Here is a 26,613-nt window from a genome sequence, read left to right on the forward strand (position 1 = left end):
TTTCTATGCAAGTGTGTATATATGTGTATATGCGTATACTGTATACACACTGTCTTGACAAATACATATGAACACAGATACATATTTAATATAATCAGGTAGGCATACATATATACCCATATACATACACATATATATTTGTCATTATATTGCATATACTCTTTGGAGTTCTGCTTTTTTATTGAACAAACATTTTCCATATGTTCATAGTTTTTATAAACCATTATTTCTAATGAGAGTGTATCACTAAGAGATGGAAACATTGCTGAAGAAGTATTTTCAAGATGGAGTACAAGGATAGATAAGAATTCTTCCCTTTAACTGAACATCCTTTAGATTTTTTTTATATTCATTTCCTAGTAGACTGGGGAAGACCAAACCAAAGCAACATTTTTTTTTTCTGAGAAAGAATTCAGAGAACCAAAAAGTATATTTTCAGTCTGTTTTAATTATGGAAAAACTGGAAATATTACTGTTGATTTGAGATGAGGAGATAAATAATGAGACATGGGCAAAACATTATAGTAAACCATAAACATGATTATGTTTCATGTGTAAACATGTATGGTAGGGAGGTTTGATAGGAGAGAGGTTTCAGTGTAAACATACATGATAGGGAGGTTAGACAGGAGAGAGCCCACAAAGGTGATATGTGTAAAAGAAAAATCAATTTTCAAAAAAACGATGGAGCACATGTGTGGGAATAGTTTACCTGTGAATATAAAGTGGATATTCTCCACTGAGAATGGCTTCCTTACTCAGAGGTAGAGAATTAATTTGGTTAGCTTCACTGAAAAGGAAGTGACTAAATCTATTTAGGAAAGGCAGGTGGTAATGCTACATAGAGATTTCTTCAGTTTTAAGGATGCCATGCTTTATTGCAGACACTTCAGTTAAACAGAGGATACATACTTAATACATTGCTTTTGGCTCTGGGCTATCACTAGACAGAGCTTGTTAATCCATTCCTTGAAGTGCCTCTCTGCTTTTCCTTCTTTTGCAGCCTCACTCATTGAGTAAGCTGCATCCTGAGATATCTCTTTTTCTTATCTGTTTTCCTTCCCATAGCTACTTAATCAAAACAGGCCAGAGAAATATGAAGTGGGCAGCTTTTTCATACTTAAATATTTATGCAATACAGACAATAATGCCCCAACTTAACTTTTCAAATGGAACACAGCTGGTTTTAAATATATTAGAGATTTATTGATAAATTCAGGAATGTACCCACATATCTTGCAAATGTATAAATGAAAGAGAAACAAGTTTACAGTTGATTTTATTCTAAAAATAAAGTTAAATCAGCATATCAAAATAAAGTAAGGCAAAGAAGGTAGCATAGTGCTTGGCATATAGTAAGTGCTCAAACATTACAGACTCTGGAGCTAGACCTCTAGGATTCAGGTTCCATCTATATTTGTTTCTTTTCTTTTCTTTTTTTTTTTTTTAGCATTTTGACCATTTTTTAAAAATATGAAATTTATTGTCAAATTGGGTTCCATACAACACCCAGTGCTCATCCCAACAGGTGTCCTCCTCAATACCCATCACCCAGCCTCCCCTCCCTCCCACCCCCATCAACATCTATATTTGTTTCTTACTGGCTGTATAACTTTGGGCAAGTTACTAAAACTCCCTATGCCTCAGTTTCAATATCTGTAAAGTAGAGATAATCACAGTACTATCTCATAGGATTGTTCTGAGAATTAAGTGAGTGACTGTATAGAAAGTATTTAGAATTGCACCTGGTACACAATGAGTCTTAGATGTGTTAGCTATTGTGTTGTAGCAGTAGGTGATATTCAAGAAGTCATAAATCATTTTTGTGACAATGATCTAAAATAAAATGAAGTGAAATACTATGAAATAGTATTAAAGTGAAAACTATGTCAAATAGAAATATATCAGAAATCTTTTACCTTCATTAAAATGAAAGTTATTCCAAGGTAGAGCATGCGACTCTTGATCTCAAGTTGATGAGTTCAAGCCCAAGTTGGATGTAGAGCTTTAACAAATAAATAAAACGAAAGGTATTCTTATTTGGAATAAGAATTTTTCTCTATGAATTCTGTATTTCTTTCTCTTTTTTTTGAATGCATACATTTTATGACTTTACATTCTTTTTAAGCTTGAGAAAAGGAGGTGTTGGACTTCAGATCATGTTCCCCCAATCCGGCTAAATACCACTGGCAGTTTTTTCAGACTGACAAATTTGTTCTAATCATCTTGTTTAAATGAATATCATGAATACTAAATATATAGAATATTTTTCACACTACTGAAGTACAATTGGTTTAGACATTCAGAACATTTAAATGAGAACTCATGTGTGAAAAATTAAGTTACTGATGATAGGAATATCAGTTAAGTTATAAAATGAATTTCCTGTAGAATTTCACAGATTGATACTTCACTAATCTTGCTTTAAATAATAAATTCCTGGGACATACATTAAGTATGATGCATGGCTTCTCCAATCACAGAAACCTTCCTTCTGAATTCATGTTTTCTTGTATATTGCCAAATTAAGGATTCTGCTTCTAATGCCTTCATTAAATCTCTATCATTGTTTTAAAATCTCAAACTGGAATTAAACATAATTTTATAAGTACTTTGTTATATTAAAATTCATCTGAGATTTTATCTGGATGGACACATCTTAAACCTAGTCTCAGGGGCTTCTGGTGCTGTCCCACCTATCACAAATGTCTCAGGTTATTTGCTATCAGATTCAACCTTTTTAATTTTAAAAACAAAAAGAGAAATTTAGGCAAAGTGATAGACAAGCTCTGGGTATGCTTGAAATACATATTAGTGTATGCTTTTTAAAAACTTGTATTTTAGCAGTGATGGAGAGACTTTGAATTGCAAAGTGATGGTTCTATTAAATGTGTTTTGTATATATAACCAATGAGGCATGGAGGAAGGGTGGGATTAGGAGACCTGAGTTTGGGTTGACTCTGCTGCTCTCCATAGTGTCTCACCTTGACAGCTATTTAACTGCTATGACTCTCATTTAAAAAAAACCTATAAAATAAAAGTCTTATACTAGATCAGCATTTTCTAACTAGTATGATGACTAGTTCTGATTTCTAGTATGTTAGCAGGCATTACTAGTATAAATGTTCCATGATCAAATATATTTCTGAAATTGAAGAGGTTTCTTTGCTGCTGAACTTCTCGGTGTTGTGTATATGCATCTCTAAAAGGGAGAAAAGAACAAGCAGAGTTTCCTAAACTTAGGTAACTACAGTGTCACTTTTTGTAGTAACACTATTTTTGGAATACCATTTGTGAACTCCTGAGCTAGATTATCTTATACATACCTCCTGATTCTGATTCTGTTGCATTCGCTAATATAACTTTAGTTAAGTTGTGGAATATATAAAGGCATAATCATTAATATTCTTGACTTCCTTGAAAAGAGTTCTATAATAAAAATCTCTGTTTTCTGTTTTCATTCATTGTCACAAGCCTGTGCCCAGCTGGCATCTCTGATATAAAAAGATTGAATCTTATAAATTAACTTTTCAAATTAGGATGCATTATTTTTTGTGTAAAGCAAATTGTACTTGTAAAGTGCCACAAAAAGCAATCTCTTAGTTACTTTTATGCTTTTCCTAAATGCATTAACATAATGGGATACTGTGAACATTAAGCTAAAGATACAATCTTACTCTGAAAAATGATCTTTCTTTTTTAAGGCAGTGTTAAAATTTGAGAGATAGAGTAGTTATTAAAGGAAATATAGCAAGGAAGTCTCATTTATGAAAATAAAACTTTATTGGTAGGAAAGAAGTGGAAATTTTAATTGGAAAAGTTTACACAGAATACAAAGTTTGATTAAAAAGATCATCTTCATAGGCTAGAATAAAGGGCTGAAATATATTTTGGAATCTGCTTATAGATGATCTTTATCATCCTAATTATTGAGACCTATTGGACACTGGTACTACAATAAGATATTATATGCTGACTCTATCCAAAAGGGCTTTTAATATAGTTAGAGGCATAGAACAGATACATAAAATCATTTGCTGAGTTCTAAATGTTATGGTTATAGTAGCAATACTAAAGAGGCATTATGACTGATAGCTGACATGTTCCGAGAAAATTTCCAGGAATTAAGTAGAACCTAAGCTGAAGACTGAACTTTGAATGTAAAGACAAGGGAAGACATTTCAGATAGAAGGAGGGATGTGAGAAGGTAGGAAGGCATTCTTATATCCTAAAGGAAGCAATTCATAAACCACTTTACATTGAGACAAAAGACTTTGTACTTGAAAAATATAAGTAATAAAAATAGGGCTGAAGATGTAGGTAGGGAATTTGGAGGGAGTTAGAATTCCTTTGATTTTCTTAAACTTTAAATTAGATTAAGAAAACATACTTAGAAGCAATTTTTAACCCAGTTAAGTTTTGAATTCCTTCCGAGTTGTGTGTTGACATGAGTGACTGATGTCCCCTGGGGAAATGGCTGAGGCATTTTTCTCAGAACAGGAATCTCTGGCCCAGAACAACACATCTATGAATAGTGATTTGATGACCACAGAACCACCTGCTTGTCAAATCCTCATGATCCACAGTCTTCCTGTAGCTTTTTTGTTGTCTGTCTGTGCCTGGTGCTCTTTTTCAACATTTATTGAGTGTACCCTGTGCTCTCATAAAAATGATAATCTCTTTCTTTCCTTCCCAGAAGCACAAAAATACTGCAGTTATGTGATTTGGTTTAAGAGAGAAAAGATGTAGGGATTGGGAAGTCATGGGATAGAAAAATTGTAAGGACCACTGGGCTAAGGTAATTTTTCATCAGTTCCCTAGAGGATTTATGTAAGTGGTAAGTTTTCATTTCCAAAGCCTTTTAGGATTGGTAGTTCTCCTCAGCATTTATGAGGTCTCTAGCACCTGGACCCAAAGTACATATCATCAGACATAAATAGAACAATAAATGTTTTGTTTTCTCTGATGTAGACTTTAAGAATAATTTTCCAGAATGGTAGTCAGTATCTAAAGAAAGTTAGCTAATTGGATACAGTCTAGGTGGCCAAAACTCATAGCATAAAAATTATGGAGGAACTGCCTTGAAACACATTGGTACTAGCAATCAAATTCTACTAAAATTGATTATTTACCATTTAATAATTTAACAATACTCATGGCCAATGATTCCTAAATCGAAGTTTCTAATTTCCAAATATATATGTACACAACTAAAAGTTGAAATCCTTCTCTTGTAATTATTCTAAATTACCCCCTTTTCTCTGCATTCAGTCAGTGATAGTCATATTTATATCTTATCCACCCCTTCCTTTTATCCCTGAATAATTAAGAATCTTTTTTATTCTTTATCCAAATTTTTATTTAAATTCCAGCTGGTTAACATACATAACTAGTAATATTAGTTTTGGATGTAGAATTTAGTGATTCATCACTTACATACAACACCCAGTGCTCATCACAAGTGCCAACCTTAATACCCATTACCTATTTGACCCATATACCCTACCTCCCCTCCAGTAGCTCTCAGTTTCAGTTTGTTGTCTATAGTTAAAAGTCTGTTTCTTGATTTGTCTCTCCCCTCCTCTGGTCATTTGTTTTGTTTCTTAAATTCTATATATGAGTGAGATCATATGGTATTTGTCTTTCTCTGACTGACTTATTTCTCTTAGCATAATACACTGTAGTTCCATCCACATCATCGCAAATGGCAAAATTTCATTCTTTTTGATGGATGAGTAATATTCCATTATATATAGATCTTCTTTATCCATTCATCAGTCAATGGACATTTGGGCTATTTCCATAATTTTCTATTGTTGATAATGGTGCTATAAGCATCAGGGTGCATATATCCCTTTGAATCAGTATTTTTGTGTCCTTTGGATAAATACCTAGTAGGGCAATTGCTGGGCCATAGGGTAGTTCTATTTTTAACTTTCTGAGGAACCTCCATACTGTTTTCCAGAGTGGCTGCACCAGTCTGCATTCTCACCAGTAGCGTAAGAGTGTTTGCCTTTCTCCACATCCTTGCCAACACTTGTTTCCTGAGTTGTTAATTTTAGCCATTCTGACACTGTATTTCCCTGGTGATTAGTGATGTTGATTGTTTTTTGGATGTTGAGTTTTATGCTTTTTATATATTTTGGCTACTAACACTTTATCATATATGTCATTTGCAAATATCTTCTCCCATTCCATAGGTTACTTTTAGTTTATTTATTGTTTCCATGGCTGCGCAAAAGCTTTTTATTTTGATGTATTACCAATAGTTTATTTTTGCTTTTTTTCCTTTGCATCAGGAGACATATCTAGAAGGATGTTACTTTGGCCAATGTCAGAGAAAGTACTTCCTGTGCTCTCTTCTAAGATTTTTATGGCTTCAGATCTCACATTTAGGTCTTTCATCTATTTTGAACTTATTTTTGTGCATAGTATAATAAAGTGGTCCAGTTTCATTCTTTTGCATGTAGCTGTCCAATTTTCCCAACATCATTTGTTGAAAAGACTTTTTCCCATTGCATATTCTTGTCTTCTTTGTCAAAGATTAGTTGACCATGTAATTGGGGTTTATTTCTGGTATGTCTATTCTGTTCTTTTGACCTATGTGGCGGTTTTTGTGCCAGTACTATAGTGTTTTGATTACTACAACTTTGTAGTATGTCTTGAAATCTGGGATTGTGATTCCTTCAGTTTTTTTCTTCTTTTTCAAGATTGCTTTGGCTGTTTGGGGTCTTTTGTGGTTCCATACAAATTTTAAGATTGTTTGTTCTAGCTCTGTGAAGAGTGCTGGTGTTATTTTGATAAGGATTGCATTGAATGTGTAGATTGGTTTGGGTAGTATAGACATTTTAACATTTGTCTGCTAATCCATGAGCATGGAATGCCTTTCCATTTTTTGATGCCGTCTTCAGTTTCTTTCATCAGTGTTTTATAGTTTTCAAAGTACCGGTCTTTCAACTCCTTGGTTAAATTTATTCCAGGTATTTTATTATTTTTGGTGCAGTTGTAAATGGGATTTTCTTAATTTCTCTTTCTGCTACTTTATTATTAGTGTATAGAAATGCAACAGATATTTGTGTATTAATTTTGAGTCATGGAGCCTTACTGATTTCATTTACCTGTGCCAGTAGTTCTTTTGATGGAATCCAGGGTTTTCTATATATGGTATCATGTCATCTGTAAACATTGACAGTTTTACTTCTTTACCAATTTGGATGCCTTTTACTTCTTTTTCTTGTCTGATTGCTGTAGCCGGGAACTTCCAGTACTATGTTGAATAAATAAAAGTAGTGAGAGTAGACATCCTTGTTTTGTTCCTGATATGAGGGGAAAAGCTCTCAGATTTTACTATTGAGGATGATGTTAGCCGTGGGTTTTTTATATTTGACCTTTATTATGGTAAGGTATATTCCCTCTACTTGTTGTGGGTTTTTATCATGAATGAATGTTGTACAATGTCACCTGCTTTTTCTGCTTCTATTCCAATGATTGTATGCTTTTTATCCTTCTTGATGTGATGTATCATGTTGATTGATTTCCAAATATTGAAGCATGCTTACATCCTAGGAATGAATTGCAGTTGGTCATGGTGAATGATTTTTTAAATGTATTGTTAGGTTTGGATTGCTAATATTTTGTTCAGGATTTTTGCATCTATGTTCATCAAAGATATTGGCCTGTAGTTCTTGTTTTGTGTAGTATCTTTAATTGATTTTGGAATAAGGGTAATGCTGGCTTCATATAATAAATTCAGAAGTTTTCTTCTATTTTTTTGGAATAATTTGAGAAGAATAGATATTAACTCTTCTTTAAATGTTTAGTAGAATTCATCTGTGAAGTCTTCTGACCCTAGACTTTCTTGTTTCTTGAGGGTCTTTTGATTACTGATTCAATTTCATTGCTGGTAATCAATCTGTTCAAATTTTCTATTTCTTCCTGATTCAGGTTTGGGAGGTTATATATTTCTAGAAATTTATTCATTTCCTGTAGGTTGTCCATTCTGTTGGCATATAATTTTTTAATATTCTCTTATAATCATTTAGATTTCTGTGGCATTGGTTGTTATTTCTTCTCTTTCATTTCTGATCCTGAGTCCTCTCCTTTTTTTCATCAGTCTAGCTAAAGTTTTATCAATTTTGTTGATCTTTTCAAAGATCCAACTCCTGTTTTTATTGATATGTTGGTTTTTTTTAGTTTCTGTGTTGTTAATTTATGTTTTAATCTTTGTTAAAACATAACATTGCTTTGGAGTTTTAGTCTTTTTTTTTTTTCAGCTTTTTTGGGTATAAATTTAAGCTGTTTATTTGAGATTTTTCTTGCTTCATGAGGTAGGCCTGTGTTGCTATAACCTTCCCTCTTAGTACTGCTTTTGCTCTATCCCAAAGATTTTGGACCATTGTGTTTTCATTTTTATTTGTCTCCATGTATTTTTTTATTTCTTTATTGATTTCTTGTTGACCCATTCACTATTTAGTAGCATGTTATATCACCTCCATGTGTCGGTGTTCTTTCCAGATTTTCCTTTGTGGGTGATTTCTAGTTTCATAGCATTGTGGTCAGAAAACATGCATGGAATGGCTTTGATCTTTTTGGATTTCTTGAGACTGTTTTGTGGACTAACGTGATTTATTCTGGAGAATGTTCTATGTGCACTTGAAAAGAATGTGTATTCTGCTGTTTTAGGATGGAATGTTCTGAATATATCTGTTATATTCATCTGTTGCAATGTGACATTCAAAGCCACTCTTTCCTTGTTGATTCTCATTTTGGATGATCTATCCATTGATGTAAGTGAGGTGTTAAAGTCCCCTACTATTATTGTATTACTATTGATTACTTCCTTTATGTTTGTTATTGGGTGCTTTAGGTATTAGGGTGCCTCCATGTTGGGTGAATAAAATTTACAAATGTTATATCTTCTGGTTGGATTATTCCCATGATAATTAGAGAGTGTTCTTTGTCTCTTACTAAAGTCATTGTTTATTATATTTTTTAATATTTATTTATTTTGAGAGAGAAACAGAGAGAGATTAAGAGAGAGCAAGGGAGGGACAGAGAGAATGGGAGAGAGAGAATCCTAAGCAGGCTCCATACTGTAAGTGTAGAGCCTGACATGGGGCTTGAACTGACAAACCACAAGATCATGACCTGAACCAAAATCAACAGTTGGACACTTAACCAACTGAGCCACCGAGGTGCTACTTAAAGTCCTTGTTTTAAAGTCCATTTTGTCCAAAATAAGTACTTCTACCCTGACTTCCTTTTCATTTCCATTTGTGAGATAAGTGCTTTCTCCATCTCTTCAGTTTCAATCTGCATGTTTTTAGTTCTGAAATGAGTTTTCTGTAGGCAGCATATACATGGGTGTTGCTTTTTTATCCTTTCCACCATTCTTTGTCTTTTCACTGGAGTGTTTAGTTTATTTGCAGTTAAAAGTAATTATTGATAGATATGCATTTATTGCCATTTTGTTACTGGTTGTATGGTTGTTTTGTAGTTCTCTATTCATTTCTTCTTTTGCTCTCTTCTCTCATCATTTGCCTTTTTTAGTGGTGTACTTGGATTCCTTGTTCTTTATTTTTTGCATATCTATTACTAGTTTTTGAGTTGTGGTTGCCATTAGGCTTATATATAACATCTTATGAATATAGCAGTCTATATTAGGTTGATGGTTGCTTAAATTTAAACCTATTCTAAAAGCACTAAATTTATTCCTCCAACCCTCCCCACCATTTTAGTAAATGGTATCATACTTTAAATTCTTTTATTTTGTGAGTCCCTTGACTGAATTTTATAGATATACTTAATTTTGCTGCTTTGTGCTTCCTACTTAATCCTGCTTATGGTCTTTCCTTTCCATTCAAAGAGTTCCCTTTAACATTTCTTGTAGGGCTGCTTTCATCATCATGAATTCCTTTAACTTTTGTTTCTCTGGGAAAATTTTTTTTTAATTTAAGTGCAAGTTATTTAACATATAGTATAATGTTTTCAGGAGTAGAATTTAGTGATTCATTACTTACATATAACACCCAGTGTTCCTCCCAACAAGCACCCTCCTTAATGCTCATCACCAGTTTAGCCCATCCTCCACTCAACCCTCCTTCAGCAACCCTGAGTTTGTTGTCTGGTATTTAAGAGTCTCTTATGGTTTGCCTCCTTCTCTGTTTTTATCTTATTTTTCTTTCCCTTCCCCTATGTTCATCTGTTTTGTTATATATATATATATATATATATATATATATATATATATATATATAATCTCACATCTTTTTTATCCATTCATCAGTCCAAATGGACATTTGAGCTATTTTCATAATTTGGCTATCGGCTATTGTTTTTATTTTTAATTTTTTTAATGTTTATTTTTGAGAGAGAGAGAGACAGAGTACAAGCAGGAGAGGTGCAGAGACACAGAGAGAGAGAGAGAGAAAGAGACAGAGAGAGAGAGAGATGCACAAAATCAGAAGCACGATCCAGGCTCTGAGCTGTCAGCACCTAGCCCAATGAGGGGCTCGAACCCATGAACCATGAGATCATGACCTGAGCCGAAGTCAGATGCTTATCCAACTGAGCTACCCAGGCGCCCCTGGCTATTGTCTATTGTTGATAGCACTCCTATAAATTTGAATCAGAAAGTTCAAATGCAGCCCCTTTGAATCAGCATTTTTATATCTTTTGTATCCTTTAGATATCCTAGTAGTACTATTGCTGGGTCTTAGGGTAGCTCTATTTTTAATTTTTTTAGGAGCCTCCATACTGTTTTCCAGAGTGGCTGCACCAGTTTGCATTCCCACCGGCAGTACAAAAGGGTTCTCCTTTTTGCACATCCTTGCCAACATCTGTTGTTCCTGAGTTGTTAATTTTAGCCATTCTGACAGGTGTGAGGTGGTATCTCATTGTGGTTTTGTATTTCCCTGATGATGTATGATGTTGAGCATCTTTTCATGTGTCTGTTACTTTCTGGATGTCTTCTTTTGAAAAGTGTCTGTTCATGTCTTTTGCACATTTCTTCACTGGATTATTTGGTTTTTGGGTGTTGTGTTGAGTTTGATAAGTTATTATAGATTTTGGATACTAACCCTTTTAACTGATATATCATTTACAAATATCTTCTCCAATTCCATTGGTTGCCTTTTAGTTTTATTGATTGTTTCCTTCACTGTACAGATTTTTATCTTGATGTGATCCCAATAGATCATTTTTGTTTTTGTTTCCTTTACCTCTGAGACATGTCTATTAGGAAGTTGCTGCGGCCGAATTCAAAGAGGTTGTTGCTTATTTTCTCCTCTAGGATTTTGATGGCTTCCTATCTTCTATTTAGGTCTTTCATGCATTTTGAGTTTGTTTTTATGTATGGGGTAAGAAAGTGGTCTGGGCTCATTCTTCTGCATGTCGCTGTCCAGTTTTCCCAACACCTTTTGCTGAAGAGACTGTCTTTTTTCCACTGCATATTCTTTCCTACTTTGCCAAAGATGAGTTGTTTATGTCTTTGTGAGTCCATTTCTGAGCTCTCTATTCTGTTCCACTGATCTGTGTGTTTGTTTTTGTGCCAGTACCATACTGTCTTGATGATTATAGCTTTATAATACAGCTTGAAGTCTGCAATTGTGATGCCTCCAGCTTTGATATTCTTCTTCAATATTACTTTGTCTATTTGGGGTCTTTTCTGGTTCCATACAGATTTTAGAATTGTTTGTTGTAGCTCTGTGAAGAATGCTGGTGTTATTTTGATAGGGATTGCATTGAATGTGTAGATTGCTTTTAGGTAGTAAAGACATTTTAACAATATTTTTTCTTCCAATCCAGGAGCATCAATGTTTTTCCATTTCTTTGTGTCTTCTTTAATTTCTTTCAAAAGCATTCTATAGTTTTTAGTGTATAGATATTTTACCTTTTTTGTTAGGTTTATTCCTAGGTATTTTATGGTTTTTGGTGCAATTGTAAATGAGATTGATTCCTTCACTTTTCTTTCTGCTGCTTCATTATTGATGTATAGAAATGCAACTGATTTCTATACATTGATTTCATATCCTACAACTTTGCTTAATTCATGTATCAGTTCTAGCAATATTTTGGTGGAGCCTTTCAGGTTTTCCACGTAGAATATCATGTCATCTGCAAAGAGTAAAAGTTTTACTTCTTCCTGGCTGACTTGGATGCCTTTTATTTCTTTTTGTTGTCTGACTGCAGAGGCTAGGACTTCCAGTACTACATTGAACAGCAGTGATGAGAATGGACATCTGTCTGGAAAACTCTATATGTCTCATATTCTGAATGATAACTTTGCTAGATAGAGTATTCTTGGTTTCTGGGTTTTTCCTTTCAGCACTTTGAATATATCATTAACTCCCTTCTGGCCTGCAAAGTTTCTGCTGAAAAATCAGCTGATAGCCTTATGGGGTTTCCCATGTATATATCTACTTCCTTTGCTTTTGATGCTTTTAAAATTCTTTATCATTTTTTTTTTTTGCCATTTTAATTACTCTGTCTTCATGTGGACCTTCTTGGGTTGATTTTTTTTGGGTGTTCTCTTTGTCTCCTGGATCTGGATTCTGTTTCTTTCCCTAGTTTCAGGAAGTTTTCAGCTATTATTTCTTCAGATACATACTATGTCCCCCTTTCCTCTCTCTTCTCTTTCTGGGATCTCTATAATGTGAATGTTATTACACTTGAATATGTTGCTGAGTTCCCTATTTTCATTTTTCATTATTTATCATTTTTTCTCACTTTTGTTCATATTGATTGTTTTCCATTATTCTTTCTTACGGGTCACTGATTAATTTTTCTGCCTTTTCTAGTCTACTAATTATTCCATCCATTGTATCTTAATTTCAGTTATTGACTTCTTCCTCTTTGGTTGGTTTTGGTTCTTTTTTATATCTCTTTGTTAGGGTCTCAATAACTTTGTCCACTGTTTTCTCAAGTCCAGTGAGTATCTTTATGACTATTACTTTAAATTCTCTATCAAGCACCTTACTTATATCTGTTTTGTTTAGCACTCCTGCTGTGATTTTTTCATTCTTTCATTTGAGATATATTCCTCTGTCTCCTCATTTTGGCTAACTTCCTATTTCTGTGTGTTAGGAAAGTCAGCTATGTCTCCTACTTTTGAAAATAGTAGCCTCATGAAGAAAAGATCCTGTAGTGCCCTGTGGTGCAGTGTCCTCTGTTCATCAGAACCTCATACTTTAAGGGAGTCTCCTATGTGTATTGCATGCACCTTCGTGTTGTGCTGAGCCATTCTTGCCTTCAGTCTAGTTTTCTGTAATGGCTCTTGTCTGTTGTGGGCAGGTTTGGTCCCTGTGTTATTAGTGGGCCTGTCTGGGGTTGCCTTGGACTTGAGTTGAGTCAGACCAGGCATTTGCCAGAGATGCAGTAGCATGGAATTTCAAAGCACTTTCCCTGTGTTGTCCCTGAGAAGCTTTAATTGGTGAGCAGGGGTTACAGTCAGACCCAATGTCTGCCCCCTGCCCACTGCTGGGGCCATAGGGAAGTATGATTATCTTTCCCTCTCCTCTGAGCAGGAGTCACTGTGGAGTGGTGATGGCTCCCATTTTGTGGCACCACTTTGGTGGTCTCTAACCAAGGAATTTTTGATAGGAACAGGTCCACAGGAGAATACGGGGTTGGAGTGTGGTGGTAGCAAGGTTTCTGCAGGTCTGGAGCCAGTGTAGCTCCACAGAGGTGTGCCTGGGTAGCTTAGTAGGTTGAGCGTCTGACTTCAGCTCAGGTTATGATCTCGTGGTTTTGGAGTTTCAGCCCTGCATTGGGCTCTGTGCTGACAGCTCAGAGCCTAGAGCCTGCTTCAGATTCTGTGTCTCCCTCTCTTTCTGCCCCTCCCCTACTTGCTGTCTCTCTCTCTTTATCAAAAATAAATAAACATTAAAAAAAAAGAAAAAGAAAACTGCCACAGAGCTAGAGGGGACGGATCGGCAGAAGTGAGTCCTTAGGAAGGTGGGTAGGAGAATTTTTACACTGTCCCAGTTATCTGTGTATTTGAGCTGGCTGGCAAGCTAAGAAAATGGTCCCTGCCAACTCTTTTTCCTGGGGATGTCTCCCAATGATTTCAGTTCCTCCATCACCAGCTGTGAAGTTAGTAAGCAGTTACTCTCCCCATACCCCAGACATATTTTCAAACTGCTGCTTCTATGCTGTATCTCCACAGGTGCTGTTTCTTGTGCTCTTTAAGGGTGGGGAATCAGTTCCTCTCACCCTTTAACTCTTCTAGAGTTGAACCCACTGATTCTTAAAGTTCCAGGTATTAAGCCCTGCTCATTGTAGGAACTCAAGAAATTAGGCCCCTCTGGTTTTCAAAGCCAAATGTTATGGGGATTCGTCTTCCGTGTTTGGGTTCCCTATGCCTGCTGTGTGTTGTTAGGGTCTGTTTCCTTCTCCTCTCTGAGTCTGTAGCATCCTTCTCCTGTGGTTGGTCCTATGTGTCCCTTTAGCTTCTGACCACGTGTCCACCTTCTGTACCCTCAAATGTGGCCTTTTTCTGTACATTTACCTGTGGAGAGTCTGTTCCATTAGTCTTCACATTGTTTCCTGGATTATTTACACTGATGTGGATATTATCTAGGTGTATTCATGGGACAGGTGACCTTAGAATCCTCCTACTCTGCCATCTTCCCTGGCTTCCAGAATGGAGAATTATTTTTATGCCACATGCCTGTCTAATACTTTGATTAGTACTTAATGGATAAATGAATAAAATGTGTCTTTTACCATAAGTCTTGCTGTTAAATCATTATTCTCTTACTTGAAACTCTCCACAAGCCTACTTTTGTTTTCTTCATTCTACAAAGATGTGATATTGTATTTTATATATACAGAATGTGGCAGTATATTAACTTTCATTTCTAATGGAGTTCTTATGGGTATAAGACTCAGATTATAATTCTTATTTCTTGGTAGGGACATTAAGTATATTTTTCAACTTTGTATGTAATTCAAGAGATCCACATTTCCTTGCCTCTATTTCACTTTATATTGGGTTCAGAAGTAGGCCATCTGAGGAAATTAAAACAAAAATTAATTTAACATTTTGTTAAAATTATTCATGTGTACGACTCATTTGTATGGCTTTAAAATCAGAGTATAGAATTATTCAGTTTTATTTAACAGAAGTGTTCTATCATCTGCCTCAATCTCCATTTTATAGGACCCATCTGACTTTTTTAAAGGTCTAGCCAAAATGATTAATACCATTCACTAGAGAAACCTACTATTGTAGAGATCATCTTTCTGGAAATTCTCTTAAAATAATAATGGTCATTTTCCCCTAAGGAAACTTAAATGCAGTATTACTTTGTACTCCATACTATTGCATATGCCTTTCAAAGAAAATGAAGTAGTTGATAGAATGTCTTACATGATTGCTTTAAAGATCAGAAGTATATAGAAAAAATACTTGACAGGCTGATGACTTTAATATAATCTTAGGCTTTGTTTAGGTGAGTCTCCAGAATATTTTTAAGGGAGTATGTTCAAGTTTCCTAAAACTATTTAGTAAAAAATATGATGTAATGGCATGTGTTCATTTAATGTGCTATGTTATTATCTCTTCACTTCTCTCTCTTTTTCTCTCTGACATTAAATAATGCTTTAAGGTCAGGGATTATGTGTTACTTACTTTTTTATACCTACTACCTAGCAGACTATCTGGCACATCATTATTCACTGGGGGATGCAATAAAAAAGGCAACACTATGTGTTAGCAATATTGTGGAGAAATTGGAACACTCATGCATTGTTGGTAGGAATATAAAATTGTATAGAGAGTTCTCTAAAATAGTTTGGTGGTTTCTTAAAAAGTTAAACATAAATTTACCATATGACCCAGAAACTCTATTCCTGGGAATCTGCCCAAGAGGAATGATCCCATTCTTTGCTGTACAGTATCTTCTCTTGGTTTGTCCTTTGTCCTCCACTTCAATCCCAACAATATAGACACTTTCTTACTTCTACTTTTTGTCCTGTCCTGAGCTCAAAGTAATCTAGCTAAAAGATGTACATGAGTAAAGTCTAAAAGCATGAGCAGGTAGTGACATTTTTATATATAAAAACAATTGATTTGCTAATACACATTTTATGAAAAAAATTTGAGAAAATATCCAATGTACATTTTTGTGCTAGACATAGTTTAGTTTGTTTGGTCTCACAATCTCACAGCTGAATCATACTTTAAAGACTAAAATTACATGAAATAAATGTAAAGCTACTATACTGGGTTGAATAGCATTCCCCCCAAGTTTTTGTCTGCTGTAATCTCCAAAATGTGACTTTATTTGGAAATAGGGTCTTTGTAGATGTAATTAGTGGATGTGAAATCATAGTGGAGTAGGATGGACTCTAAAGTCAATATGACTTGTGTTTTTGTAATCAGAGGAGAGGACATAGAGACACACATACAGGAAAGAGGTCCATGTGATTATAGAGGCAGAGATTGGGGTAATGCAGGTATAAGCCAAGGAGCACCAAGGATTGCTGGTATCATGAGAAGTTAGGAAGGAGCAAGGAAGAACCTTTCTGTAAAGCATCTAGAAGCAGCATGGTTCTGCTGACATCTTGACTTCAGATCTGTGAGAGGATAAATTTCTATTGTGTCAAGCTACCCAATTTGTGGTACTTTGTTACGGCATTGCTAAGAAGCAAATATACATTTATTGAAAATAACAATATACATGTGTATTTATATCAAAGAATCTATTAAATGACTTGCTTTAGCAATCAAGTTTCTGGCTTTGAAATTATTTCATAGCTAGCTTTGGAGCCTAGCAACTCATATTACAGAGATGCTGTACATCTATTTAAATTTATGTCATAAATATTTACCAATGAATGAAGCTGGGTTGATCATTGACACTTACAAAAATTTATGCTGTAGTTTAGAAATTGAAGAGAAAGTTTTCTAAGATTAATTTATTGGTAGAATTGAAGGATTACATGTTTATGACTTTCAACACAGTAGAATATGTATGCACAAAGCATATGTGTTTTATCTTAAAAGTATTAAAAGATGTCATATAGGGATACTTGCCTATCCCAGTAGATTTATTTAAAACATTCCTTTAAGGGCACCTTTTGGGATGAGCACTGGGTGTTGTATGGAAACCAATTTGACAGTAAATTTCATATATTAAAAAAAAATAAAATAAAACATTCCTTTAATATGAGTTAATATATGGGATCATATGGTGTAGGGAAGAAAATCTTTTATTTTACCTTTTTAAAGTTTCTTCTAGCTAGTGTAAGAATTAAATTGACATGACACAGATTAACAAGAGAAAATGAAATTTAATTTAATATGCATGAGAACCCCATATACATGAAGGTTTCACAAACAGAAAGGTAAAATGTGGTATGTATACCATCCTGAGCTGAGGAATGAGATAGGAGCTTGGGGCTTCAAAGGGGAGGATAACAATTCAGAGTACACTAAGAAGAGCAGACGTTTCTGGTAATTAGATGTTTGGCCTGCCATACAGATGTGTCATTCAGATAAATTATCTCTGATAATAACTCTAATTCTGGGAAAGACCCCCAATTTGGATCCTTCTAAGGAGTTAAGGGAGAGGCAAAAATTTCTCTTGAGTCTGCAGGGTCTCAAATGCCTTTAGCTCAAAATAATCCCCCTGCCAAAGTTTTACATTTTGGGGAGACTTGCTTTGAACCCGTCAGTAATTAAAGGAACAGTCTTGGAATGCTTAGCTAGACTATGGCAGTGCTAATTTGTTAAATTGAACATGATTAGATTTGTATTTTCTAAAATGATTTGATATGTAATAATATTGATAGGCTTTCTCATTTTCTGAAAAATACCTATTGCATATTTCAACATTTAAAATGAGATATTTATCTCATTATTTTTTTTCTAGGAAAAGAATTTTTAAAATACAACAGCAATGATACTGTTTATCACACAATTTTATTTTTTTAATGTTTATTTATTTTTGAGAGAGGGAGAGAGAAAGCGCAAGCCAGGGAGGGCCAGAGAGAGAAGGGGACTGAGGATAGGAAGCAGACTCTGCTGTCAATGTGGAGCCCGAGGTGGAGCTTGAACTCACAAACCATGAGATCATGACCTGAGCCAAAGTCAGATGCTTAACCAACTGATCCACCCAGGTGCCCCCTCACACAATTTTCTAATAAAACCAGAGTAGATACTCATTAGAGTCCACTCATTAGAGTTTCTCAAAAACAGTTTTATCTATTGCAATAGGTAACAAATCTGTTAAAATCCTTCTAATTATATGTCCTATGTTGTGCTGGCAACTGTAACATCATAGGTTTTGGGAACTCTTAATTTAAAATATTTACAACAAAGCCAAATATTTCAAAGAATCAATTTTCAGTTTATAATGTCCTTCCATTTTGATTTTAGGAAGTTGTCTCATTTAATCCTGAATTAGGTATTAATGTCTCTATTTCACAGATAGGTAAAACCAAGGCTAATTGTTATGTGACTTGCCCAAGTAGTTGGAGATATTATTTGAGCCCAAATTTGCACCAAAATCTATGCTCTTTCAAGAATAACATAACCTCATTTGGATTGGGTTAAAGCTTGCTTAAAATCAGGACTTTATGTGAAAGATTACAGTTTGAATCCTGACTCTTCTGTTCATTTACTGGGTAGGATTAGGCCAGATCTCTTAACCTCAATTTTATCTGTAGTAATCATAGTAACTTCATTGCTTACCACTTATTGTTCTAAGCATTTCACAGTTATTGACTCATTTAATCTTTATAACAACCCTATCAGGCAGATAAAACCCCATTTTACACATGAGGAAAATGAGATTAAGAGAGTTTAAATAAATTGCTCAGTCACAAACTACTCAGTGACAGAGCATCAAAGCCTGTGTTCTGTGCTGCCTCCCTGTGAAGATAGAGATAAATAATACCCATCATGCAGGCGGTGGTTAGCATAAATGGTATGTATGTAGGCACTTTGTAAATGGGAAAGGAGTAAAAAAAATATTAGATATTATGTATAAGAATGCTTTTTATTTTTTTTAGCTGGGGAAATGTCAGGGTAGACAGTTTCCTCATAATAAGTTTTATGGAATTTAAATGCTATCATCACATCCTAATTCTAGTGATATATTTCTTGAAATATTCTTTGAAGCAAGTTATGCATTTTGCTTCATTTAACAAATAAAAGTAAATGTAAAAGTTGTCTGCTACTAGGTTAGCAATTCATGTTTTATAATTCTTGATTATTCTACCTGCTTTAACTAAGGATCATTTGTTGAAGTCAATTAGGGTTTTTTTTTTTAATTAGTATGCTACTAGTATTTGCATAAGAAGAATTCTTAAGTACTTTAAGAGTAAATTATTGCAGAGAACGTCTGTTTCTTTTTGATATATTTAATTAATGAGATGATTTTAGGTATTCTTCATAAAGTATCTTATTGGACTTCTGAATTTCAAACATTTTTCAGTAAGACACTAAAATTCTGAATTGTAAAATTCTCACTGCTGTTATCTGTATTCAGTCTCTGAGTTAATGTTTTAATTGACTATTATAATGGCACTTTACTTTCTGAGGACTTTCATAGTCTAGTGTCCTTTTTCTTCTTACAATATCATCTTCATCTGTATCTTCTTTTTTCCCTTCTCTTCCTCCAAGCCCCTTCCATGTTTTCTTCTTTGGTTCAAACTTTTGTTAACCTATATTACAAAAGCTCTTTTCTAATTTCTGGCCAAGGATAAAAAAATATTTTTTTCACTTTTTTTTCACTTCTGATCTCTGTTCAGACACAAGTCAAATACCCTCTTTGAGGGATAGACAGCAGAATAATCCCTCACCACTTAGTAGTGAGTTAATAGTTTCCCTCCATTTGGCACTTTGTCATGACAGGATCATTCACTTCAAATTGTAATGCTTTTAGAAATCATATTCACCTGTTTCTAGTTGTCATTGTAAAGGACATTTTCTTTGCTTTATATCATTTACTAAGATAGTTCTAATCATAGTTTCACTAAAATGAACAGAGCTAAGATCTCCTAGGTAGGGGAAGTCTTGCTCGTAGTAACAAAGTCACCATTATATTAGTATGAACAGAGGGCAGTCTTAAAGTATAATAACATGCTCTACTTATCCACAGAGGGTTTTTTTGGAAATGTGAACCCATTTTCAATCTATTAGAGTATTGGTTTAAATAACTATACACATAATTTGCTCTATTTATGAAAGGTCATCCTAAATAGGATCTGTATTCCATTTGTGTGGAGGAGCAAGGCTCATTGGCTTTGACTAGGACTGCACTATGCCTCCTCCCTGATAATTCCTGTTAAATTTGTGTTTCCGTTCATAACTGGGTGTGGAATGGTAATGCTGAAAATTATTACTTACCCTTGAGAGTGGAAAGAACAAGGTTAAAAACGATTTATGATTTTAATATGACTTAATATTGACTTTAAATATTTAGCAATCCTAAGTGTTTTGGAGGCAGGATACTTTTACTCCCTTAAGAGTTCTATACACTATGGAAAAATAATTACTCCTAGAAGGCACTTGTTGTTGGATTGATGAATAATTTTAAGCATTTTGTTGCAGTATAAAAGGAAGATTCACCAAAAAATATTTTATTTCTAAGAATAGATTATTATTTTAACCAACATAAAGTATATGAAAGTAACAGTTATGTGTCTTAAAACTGTAGTCATGGTTACTTTCCATCAGAGTATTTTCTTTTCCTCCACTTTATCCTGGAAAGAAATCAAAACATCTATTTCTGACATTTTAGGATAATAAATAACATTAAGTTTTGTTCCAATGCGAGAATAAAGTATTGTTGATATTAAAAAAAACCCAAAATCCAGCTATTTTAGCAGCAAAAAGTTTATTAAAGAAGTAGAGGAATTATAATTCAGGGCACGCAAACTGTGGCAAACTATAGGCAAGTTCAGAGAACAGAGAGGGGCTTGCTTTTATGGAGGAAAGGAGGAAGTTGGGAGGGACTCTTTAGAAGAGTTCAGGGTGGTGATAGCTTCTCATTGGCTTAAGAGTGTAGTGGTTTCTCATTGGATGGGCTACTCCTGAGCAAGGAGAAATTTTTTCTTTCTCTTACTGGGGTATGTAAAGTAAGCTTATTCCTGTTGGGGAATGTCAGATATGCTTTTTACAAGGAGTGGTAGTGTACGAGAGCCTCTTCAGGGCTTCCTGACTCCATTTTAAATAAGGTTTTCCTTATTTTTTTTCACAGTATTGATATCAAATGAGATTTCCTCAACAAAAATATCTAAAGGGAAATTTAGTAGTTCTCTTTGATTCCTCTGGGACTAGTTCTGCAAAGTCATTGGAAAAGTAACTAACTAGTCATTAGATAATAAGATCAGAATTATGGGTTTTGTGTGTTCTCTTACTGTTTATATCTGTATATATGTGTTTTTTAACCAGCTTTTAAATACACATTGGGTACACAATATGGTACCAGTGCTACAGAAGATATAAAAGAAAAGAAAAAAATTATAATTCACCTAAAAGGAGTAGATTCTAGGAGGAAATATAAGATACTCCTAGAAGAGAACATTGAATTTGCAATAATGTGTTCAGTATTGTCTGTTAAGTGCAGAGACTATTGAAAGTAAGAAAATAAATATGTAGAGTCAAGGTGATTTCCAAGAAGTCAGAGATTTTAAATCTCTTTTGTTCAGAATATTGTTTCTCTGATTACCACAAAAATACATGTTTAGTGAAGAAAATTTGAAAAATAAGTTGACTATAAACGTTCACCCAAAATAACTAGTTTGCCTCTATGAATTCAGCTAACACTTTTCCTTTTATCTGTAGCCATTTTCTACCTGGAACAAGTTTCCCAACTCTCTTCACATGACTAATTCTTACTCATCCTTTAGGCTTTAGGCTTTAGGCTTTATGTATGTATGTATGTATGTATGTATGTATGTATGTATGTATGTATATATGTATTTCTTTATAGTTTATTTATTTATATATTTATTTGAGAGAGAAAGTGTGAGTGGGAAAGGGGCAGAGAGAGAGAGAGAGAGAGAGGGAAAGAGAGAGAATACCAAGCAGGCTTTACACTTAGTGTGGAGTTCAGCCCACAAACCTTGAGATCATGACTTTAGTCTAAGTCGAATGCTTAACCGACTAAGCCACCCAGATGTCCCTAGGCTTTATTCTAAATGGCACTTGCCTTTAAAAAAGTTTTCAAACCTCCTAAATTATTTTAGGTTCTCCTACTAATGTTATCTTATTTAGTCTTTGGGCTTCCTCTACCTCATGAAATATTTATGCTCTTGGATTCTGTGGTAGATGCTGGGAATACAGTGATAAACATGGTAAACAGAATGTCTATTACCATGGAGTTGGCAATTATGATGGAGACAGACAAGAAACAAATAAACAAATAAATCAATCTACATGACATTTTGTTCCAATTACTAGTAAATGTATGTTTTTTTAAAGAAGTTATCTAAACTAACTAAACACACTGTGTTTGTTTGAAATGAATGATTACTGAAACAATGAATGAATAAGTTGACACTTTTGTGCATTTTTCTCATAAATCACATACATAAACATACACTTTTCGTATCTGGTCAAAATTGAAATATTGTTATAAATACATACTATACATTTTTGACTTAACATATCTTGAACATATTCCTATGTGAGTAAATGTTTTAATGGTCACATAATATTCCATTATAAGAATGTACCAGGATGATTAGTTAAGCACCCCCCCCATTGAGATTCTTATTTTCACTCTTTTCCTGACTCAGAACCATACATGTAGATTTTTTCCAGTAGTTTACTATTACAGATTATGTTCTGATGAACATCTTTATGCATAAATCATTATATGTTTTTTGTTGTTGTTGTTGTTTTAAATCATTATATGTTTGATTATATTTACTCAGACAAATTTGAATCACTAGACAGAGGTTATTATCTTTTTTAAGGTTTTTGTATGGATTGTCAAGTTGTATTACAGAAAGGTGAGGGACAATTTATATAATTTCCTTAGGTTTTGAAACTAGCAATGGATATGACCTAATCAAAAGGATGCTGGCTGGCAGGAGCAAGGACACAGAAGTGAGAAGTAGACAATTAAAAAAGTAGACATGAGAAGAATCACATGTGTTATGTTGTGTAGTAAAGAGGGATGGGGTTGGAAATCTTGGGACAGGTGAACACTAAATGAAAACTTTCAACTTTTAAAAACAGATAGTTGGAGCTACTGTAGGATCTTGAAAAGGAGTGGGATAAAACTGTCTGTGGAGTCAAACATATCATAAGTCAAATTAATAACTTGGTGACTTTAAGCACTTGATTCATTAACTCTTAAATTTCAGCTGTATTTCATTCACCTTTCAAAGGGCTTTGGGAGTCTGGATACCTTTCTAGTTCTTCAAGCTGTCCCACTACAACTGTGGGAGATTTGTGAGGGGCTATTCTATGTTTTCTCTACTCAGACCCCTCTCTGAACTGTTTTGTATATAGCTTTTCTTTTCTTTTCTTTTCTTTTCTTTTCTTTTCTTTTCTTTTCTTTTCTTTTCTTTTCTTGGTTAAATTTATATTTATTAACAGCATGCATGATTCTGTGAAAAACAAGCTTGACCCCTCCCTGGTCATTCTGGCTCTCAAGGGCAATGTGTTCTGAGGACAACTGCCTGAAGTTCTGTCTCTTAAACTCCATTTGTGTCTTCACCTGGTTATACCTAGTATCTGACTCAGGGGGTTGGTAGTTGGACACTGGTGGCATGTAATCTGACCCTTCCCTCTCAAAGGGGAACAGACTGGGGTTAACAGAATGAGATTTGGCTTGATGGCCTTCACATGGAGATCCTAGGACATGAGTCACAGCTCTTACAAAGCTTCCTGCTAGGCCTCAAACATGGACCTGATAGCATCCTTCTCTATCTTGTGTTCTTGCTGCTTGTACCAGTACTTCTTTTTCAGAAGCAGAGTTCTCCTCTGGCCCTTCTCAAAAAGGAGCTCTACCTGGAGATACTCTCTTTAGCCAAGAACCTTACAGGGATAATATCTTCAGTGGAAATTAGCTCTTAGCCAGCCTTTTCCAGCCAAGACCTACAGATCCTCTTATTCAGATGGCCTTTTGGTGCTTAGTCTTTTTTAGGATTTACCTTCTTCTTTTGTAGAGGTTCTGATCTCGTGAGAATGAGATCCCAGAAGGTCAACAATGAAGCTCACTGGTGGGTGTTCCTAATCTGTGCCTGCCAAGTTCCCAGAGCAGCTATGGCCCCTCTGGCAGCCATCTGGTGAAGAATGCCTTATCTAGCATTTTGTTGAGGAGAGTTTGAAATGTTTCTAGTTTGTGCCAGGGAAAATGAGGAATCAGCTTCACTGTCCAGAGATTTGTCTAATCTTATCTGATAGACTATGTGATAAAATAGGGAAATTCAAGGCATCATAATTCAGGGGAAATGGAAACATATGTACATTGGTTTAATATTTCCAAAATATTCTCTCTGTTACGTTATTATTAGATACAGCATTTAAAAAGTTTATCATTTCTTACAGTTCATGGATTCAAGCCCCATGTTGGGCTTCCCACTGACAGTGCAGAGCCTGCTTAGCATTCTCTTGTTTTCCCTCTCTCTCTGCCCCATCCCTGCTCACTCTTGCTCTCTCTCTCTCTCAAAATAAATTAATAAAAACTTAAGAAAAAGTTTATCATGGCACTAAACTCAAGGTGAGAAGAAAGTGTAAAAAGCCTGGAAGCAGGTTACCTGTGCTTACCTCCAGGTAAACATTTAATTAGAGTATGAAATGCTTCATGTAGGAAGGTTCTTAAAAATTCAATATAACTTGTAATTTCTCTGGCAAAAAACAACTCAAAATATATTTTTTATTGATAGTTGGCCTGAAGTATCATCTTTATATATAAAAGATTACATTTTTTTCTCTGAACACAAATTTCTAGAGCCCTCTATTATCATCATAAACTTTCTTCTGGAGTTCAAAACCCTTTTAGAAAGAAGAGAAAAAAATGGCTATCTTCCCTCTATAAAATATGGATGAATATTTGGTATAAATTATGTGAACTTATATTGAATAACTAGATAGTTTATTAATTCTAAGTGTGTTTAGCTCAAAGCATTTTTATGTGCACTATAATTTATCTTGAAGACTTAGTGGTAGCATTCTACTGTTCTTTTTCCATTTCCAGAGCTGAAACCTTCAGATAGTTATTCTTTTGTATGAACCTTGATTGTTTCATTATATTTACCCTTAATATTTCAAGACATTCTCCACAACAGATAGGCTAGGCAACACACTATAGTATCTGACCCAGTGTACCTTGGACACATAGGCTGAGGATTTAGTTAATTCCAGTCATTCTCTCTCCTCTTTTGGCTCCTTTAATACTTGTCTATTTTGGTTTTTTACTTAACTGCTGGACTGCATGCCCACTCTTTATCCTTTTAGTCCGTAAATGTTAGTAATTCACTTCAATTCTAACCCATGTTTTCAACTGTTTTCTACCTAGATCTTTTTCCTGAGCTACAGATACTATTTAAAACTACTTATGCTATCTGCATCTTGGTCTGGATTCTCCAGAAGTGCCTCATATTGCAACATATCCAAATGTGAAACTTCTGTTTCCCCCTAAATTGCCCTAAATGTTCATCATCCACCATTACGAAGCTAGCACACAGCATTTTCTGTGATCTGCCATTTTCATTGCTATTGCTACTGTTCTAATTTTAGGATCCATTTTATCTTTACCGAGGTCATAAATAAATTTAGAAGAGACTTTATTTAATATACAAGTTTGATTTACTAAAATATAATAATAACGACTGAACACTATATAAAGGATTAGAGATGACATATTGTACATTTTAATAATCATTAAAGAGCATGGTAAAATCATTCCATTTGTAATCAGTTGATCAATTAGAAACTTCTTCGCCTTTCTGTTTCACTCAGTTTCAGTGCCATGACTGTACATTTATTTTACTTTTTTGTAGGTAATATTTATGTTTTTTCTGTATATGACCCTTTGTCAAATTATGATGCTATGACTAGTGATTATTGACTTCTACTCTTCTACCACGTCGCTGTCACTGTGACCCTTGTAAAATGATCTTTAAGTATATTGGAAGCATCCTTCATGTGTTAGCTACCTCTCTTCTCATAAAACAAAAGTAGTAACATTCAATGCAAAAACTTCTTTACCTGCTCTGCCATTTGCTTTACCCCCTTTTTGTATTTCTGTTTCTAGCTCTCACTTTTTCTAATTATTCTTCACAGTAACAGCTTAGAGTGCAATTAAAATAATTTTTATCAAAAAGAAAAATAGTAATATGTTTTAATTTTAATAACTAGAATTTCAGATAAAAGGAGTTTGAATTTGGAATGCAATACTGTATTTCTCAGGGCTTTGTGTTGTTAACCCAGTTTTCATATATTATGCCTATGACATTACAAATTAAGGTGGTAGTATTCTATAACAGCCATGTAGATTTAAGGGAGCTAATTTATGTGCCAGTGTTGTCCTCAAAAATGGTGTTAGTAAGATATACCTGACTCTATGTCTGTGCTTTGTTCCCTCAACTAAAGTTAAAGTCCTTGGGATCCCACAATATTTTTGTCTATCCTCCCACATGGAATAT

At 34.4% G+C, this 26,613-nt stretch overlaps 1 protein-coding gene and 1 pseudogene across 14 annotated transcripts in view; one reads left to right on the forward strand and one right to left on the reverse strand.

The window, feature by feature from the left end:
- Positions 1 to 26,613, forward strand: part of ANKS1B (ankyrin repeat and sterile alpha motif domain containing 1B) — a 1,084,349-nt gene that overhangs the window by 318,121 nt on the left and 739,615 nt on the right. The gene's annotated exons all lie outside the window — the stretch shown is intronic.
- LOC131483701 (large ribosomal subunit protein mL40-like) lies at positions 3,064 to 24,249 on the reverse strand (annotated as a pseudogene).

This window comes from Neofelis nebulosa, chromosome 8 (genome assembly GCF_028018385.1).
Source record: "Neofelis nebulosa isolate mNeoNeb1 chromosome 8, mNeoNeb1.pri, whole genome shotgun sequence".
Lineage (NCBI taxonomy): Eukaryota > Metazoa > Chordata > Mammalia > Carnivora > Felidae > Neofelis > Neofelis nebulosa.